Genomic DNA, 5,614 nt, shown 5'->3' on the forward strand with positions numbered 1-5,614 from the left:
AAGACACACTGATCCCAGGGTATTTTTATAGGGTCTGATCTGCATACGTAGCCACCACCTCCTCTTTGCTAGGCCAAAACATTTTTGGCAATCTTAACTCCTAGCAGAATTGCCATTCATATTAGAAGTGAATAGATATAATTAGACATAACAAGTCTGTGAATCAATGTCCTATAAATAATTTGACAAGAGAGCCTGAGAAGAGGAGGAAGCAGGAGGGTATGCTAAAGGAGATGAAAGGGGCTACATTGGTACTGTAATCCATCGAATGCTGACTCGAGCAGACAAAGTGAAGAGTAAGAGCCAGTGTATTGTAATAGGAAACATGTAGGGATGAAGAGGTGAAGGCACAGGCTCGTGAATGCTGCAGATGCTCTGAGCCTGCAATGTGGGAAAGCACAAGGGGTTCTACTGAGATGCAGGGTCATTGTTAGAGCAGGGAAATCCCAATGCAGGAGGAAGCATCTGAATAGGAACTGAAGTTGCAGGAGTGAGAATCAAGGGATGATATGAATGACCAAGTAGTAAAATGGACCAAAGCCAAAGCAAGAGAAGTGGGCAATGATGAGTCTGAAGGTAGTGAAAAGGAAGGATATGTGATTACGAAAGACAAAGTAAAGAAGGGTGTGATTCCAAGGGGATAACAGCAAGTCACGATGGACAAAAAGACCAATACAAGGGGAAAACAAGTTAAGTCTAGAGTTGAAGATAAGAGCTTCTAAGACTGAAGTCACCAAGTTAGATGGCAGAGGAAAGGCATAGAAATTCAACTCTTGTTTCTGGGGCTGAAGGGTTTCAAAGATCGTATGAACAGGACTATGGAAATGTTGTACTGAACTTGAGACATATATCCCACAGGAAGCAGGAGAAATAGGTGCTGTCTCAACATAGGGGAGTCACTAAGCAATACTTTTGCAGTATAAGTGTGCTAGATGAAGGGAAAGAATTAATAAATTTACATTCTCTAGCAGAGAAACAGTCATGTCCTATGCTAGTCTGGAAAAGAGGCAGTTATCATTAGAAGGAGCTGAACCCCATACTAGTTTGTGAAAAAAGCCAATCTACTGTGCCTGTGTCCCTGGGATGTTCCCACCCAGATTAAGAAGGGGATTACATTTGTTCTGCAACAGCACAAGAAGGGGAGTGGTGAAGAGGGCAGTAGAACCCTTCACTTTATTGAGAAACAATTTCATTCTTATGCAACAGATCTTGATTTTTTTTTTTTCATGTGTTGGTCTTCACATTCCAAATTACAGTTCCTATGACAAAAAAGGCAATCTGAACTGAATCACATCTCAGCAGCTTCACGTGATCCCATAGCATACTGCCTCCCCACTTACAGCACCTGTTGTTTTCCACTCCCTCTCAGCATCACCTACTCAGAGGTCTGGAAAAGAAAGTGAGGAAATTCCTTCCTCCTCTTCTCTCAGCTGACTGTGTCTCTGTGATGGCACTGTAATCCTGGGGGTGGGAAGGAAACTGGCACAGGTCAGCTTCACATGTGGAGTAAATTCACACTGAAGAATAAGACTGAGGCGTATGGTTTAATGCTAACAGCTAGATCCTCACCTGAGTATAAAACAGCACTTCTTTCATAACTCTAGTGTAATTACATTATCTGAGAACTGGAATTCACTGTGAATTTCAGATATTTCAATGACTTTGTATGGTGTCTCATTTTGCTGGTGCATCCAGTTTTGACCTGGATTAAAACTGGCTACAAAAAAACCAAACAAAACCCAAACAAAAACCTAATGGTTTTCCTACAGTCATATGTAATACTGTCTGATAGCTAGCTAAAAGCCTTTATCTGCAAGATATTTTTCAACTAGAAACAGAAAAATCCATAACTTCTTAAAGACTCAAAAAGACTTATAAGAAATAATTTTTCCAAAGTATTTTTCAAAATTACATTGAAATAAAAAATTTCCACAACTTGTAACATTTTGCTTGGTCTGTTTTCACTTATATTTTTGCCTTGCTTTTGTTTGCATTTATGTTACTAGTCAATATAACAGAATACAATGTGACTATTGGTTTTCTATCTGCATGTCTTCTTGCTTTTGCTTTTTCCTTTTTGTGAGCAAAGTTTTCTTAATTTGGAAAAACTCTGTAGCTATCAAAGAAAAACTGAAACTATGACTTTCTGAATTGGAAAAACTTGGAAGAAAATCTAGCCGAGTAAAACCTGGAGTTCAAGAAAAAAATGTGTGCGTGTGTGTATGTGTGTCTGGGGGATTAAGCCTTGTATATAATTTATTTTACTACCTTTGGTAGTAAAAGAAAAAAAAATCAAAATTTAAAAATCTAATTGTATCAGCTCAAAAAATGCATTTTTTCCTCCTCCAAAACGTCAGGAAAGCTTTTGCTGTAATACAATGGGTTTGTTTCAATCAAGCAGAATGAAAACAGCCACAAGTTTTCACAGCCTTCCACAAAGGCATTTTAGCATTTTTTTGCCAGCTGTAATATTCTCTCATGGTGTCCCCTTCTCTACCAAATCCACTGCAACTCCCTCTACTACCTGCACAAGTATAGCTCTCCTGCTGCATACATGCAGTCCCCATTTGCTCAAGCCTTCCATCAACAGCAACCATTCACAACAAACTATATGCAGACATGCTCTTATACCTGTGAGCTCAGTGTCTGAGATCCCATTATCATCGATGGAGCTTGAGCTAATGGAATCTGGAGAATGATTCAGTTGTCCTAATATGGTTGCCTACCTTAGAGTGAACCAAAACTTTTGCTTGACTCTAATAGTAGTGTCTACAATGGGAGTTTAGACATTCAGCTCACTCACCTACATATTCATTTAGGCATGAAGATGACTAAATGTAGGTATGTGAGTTTGGAATTGAATCTCACCCACACATGTAACCAACTCAAACCTAGTCCTGCACATCTATCCATCACTGAAATTCCTCTCTCCTTGCATCCAATTCCTGCTCATTTTGCCCCTTTATTCATTCTGAGGGTATCCACACTGGAACAGTTACTGAAGCTAAAATTCTCCTTTGTATTATAACTAGTCCATGCTTTAACTTTATAACATGTTCAGTTTGGGCTAACAGTGCAGCTTTCCAAGAAGTCAACAGTGGTAGATTATGATCCCTGATAAACGTCAGCCAAAGATCAATTGCAAGTGATCGCTGTTGAACGTTGACTAAACAAACTACTACAAACTGAATGGGCATAAAGACTAGTTTATATATGGTACATTCCAGAAAGAAGAATAAATGCATATAGAGGACAAAATAAATTATTTTCTGTTTTAGGTATACTCCAGAAGTTGTCTGGGTGTTTATTGATGTCACTGATACTTTCCTATCTACCATCACCAGTACTACATAGGCAATGCCATTTCTGACTGGTAGAAGAAAGGACTAAATAAGCATCATGCCACAATATATTTCTTCATCCCCTACCTCTGACAGGCTCACCCCATGCTCCCCTCCCTCACGCTGCTGCCACAATGCAGGCATTGCAGCCAACCTGGACAGGTTCCATATTTAAGCGAAGACCCCAGAGTGGTCTGCAACGTGAATGGCCTGTGGGGCTCCAGCAACGTGACCAGCATCCATGCTGCCGTGCCACAAGGACAGGCCTGGCATTAACGGGGCCTGCAGCAGGCTGTGCCACAGGTGAGGAGACTAGGCCAGAGCTCAGGCAGGGGGTGATGCATCAGGGGCAGAGCACAGGGTGACTGAGGCTGAAAAAATAGGGAAAAGAGAAAGGGAACTACTGAAATTCCCAGATAGCTGAATAGACCACTATCCTGGGTTCAGCTGGGATAAAGTTAGTTTTCACAGGAAGCTGGGAGGGGCACAGCCAGGACAGCTGCCCTGAAGTAGCCAAGGAGCTATTCCATACCATGTGACACCATGGCCAGTATATAACTGGGGAGCGGGCTGGGGGGAGTCCCTCTCTCTTGGTGTAGGAAATGGTGGAGGGTTGGGTTCTGGGTGGTGAGCAGTTGCACTGTGCATCACTCATTTTGTATATTCTTTTATTAGTACCATTGTTGTTGTTGTAACTTCTCTCCTTGTGTTGTCCCAGTAAAATGTCCTTATCTCAACCCATGAGGTTCTTTTTTTTTTTTCTTTCTCTTTTCTGGTTCTCTTCCCCATCCCACTGGAGGAGGGCAGGGAGGAGTGAGCGAGCAGCTGCACAGTGCTTTGTTGCCGGTTGGGTTTAAACCACAACAACCACCAAAAGGGGTTTTAAAACCAGCTTGTAGTTGGCATTCACTGACCTACCTCCCTGCACACTTCCTGTGGCAGGGACTCTGTCCTCAGGAGCCAGCCAGGGTGGTGGCTGTTGTCCCACAGGAGATGGCGATGTGAGGTATTGATGGAGGCTTCCCATCTCTCCTGCTGTGCTCAACCACCAGCTGCCTGCCTCCCACTGCTCTCCTCCAATGCCCTGCTTTTGTGGTAGAGGAGCTGGACATAGGTGAGCACCTACAGGGGGAAATAAAAACTATCTCTCACCTGGTGCACGGCCAAAAGAGTAAGTTTATTAGCAGAACAGTTTGTTCACCTCCTGCCACCCTTTCTGAAATGTGGCCGGTACCAAAAACTGCGATGCATTAATGGAGGTCTCTGATGAACCCTTAGAACAGCATGGTGTATGTTAGTACACTTAGAAATCCTGCGATGGGTGATGCTTCTTCTCATTGCAGTTGGGTTGTGTTTAGCATTACCAATGTCACAGGGAAAACAAGTGCTGCTCGTATAAAGGGTGCCACAGTAACCCATAGGGTTCAAGGGGGCACTAAAAGCACCAGAGATGCTCAGCTATGGTGGATCCTGAACTAACATTTCTAAAATGGGTGGAGTAGCGTCCCTTCCTAACTCCAGCTGTCTTCTGCTGCCCAAATATTATTTACATGTTTTATTAAGAACCCTTAACATTTGAAGGCAGTGGTTTCTTACAGTACTTGAAGGCTGACTGGAGGATTAGAAAGGATATCCAAAAAGGACACATGAAGGTCAGCTAGGGATTGACAATTCTGACAGCATGGCCAAAGATGCTCAGCACTTGCTTTAAATAAACACCAAGTTTGAGGTAGCTCCTAAAGCTTGCTGCATATGCCAAAAATACCAGCCAAGTCAATCTCACACTCTTTCTCTGTCACTTGGCAAACCCAAATTTATTTAGCAGTAACAGAAGTCCCTATACAGCTTCACTTCTAGTTTACCAGAGCCCTTATACACATTAAATGTATTCCCAAACCATCTAATTTACTTACGCATCTATAAAGTGTCATCAGTAGTTACTTTACACAATAAATGCTGTATTTCATCTTATGTTACGTTTACAATCAACATGTAAATGTTGAATGTCTAGTTCAGCTTAATGCAAAATGTTATGTTTTGTGCTAATAATCTCATGAAAATGAACAGAACCAGTATGTTGAGAATGACAATAAACAGACAAGAGAGTTAGCATGTGGACAGAGGAAGGAGAGCAGAAGGGGTTAGGAGAGGAGGGGAGAGAGAAGACAGGAGACTTGGTGGACCTGATTAGGACAGGCAGAGCCACTAGTCCCAAGGCTTGAAGTGGGCCCATGGGCTGAGTAATGGGTCAGTTCATTTTGCTTGTAGAGGAT

Source organism: Accipiter gentilis, chromosome 10 (genome assembly GCF_929443795.1).
Source record: "Accipiter gentilis chromosome 10, bAccGen1.1, whole genome shotgun sequence".
In the NCBI taxonomy this organism is placed as follows: Eukaryota; Metazoa; Chordata; class Aves; order Accipitriformes; family Accipitridae; genus Astur; species Astur gentilis.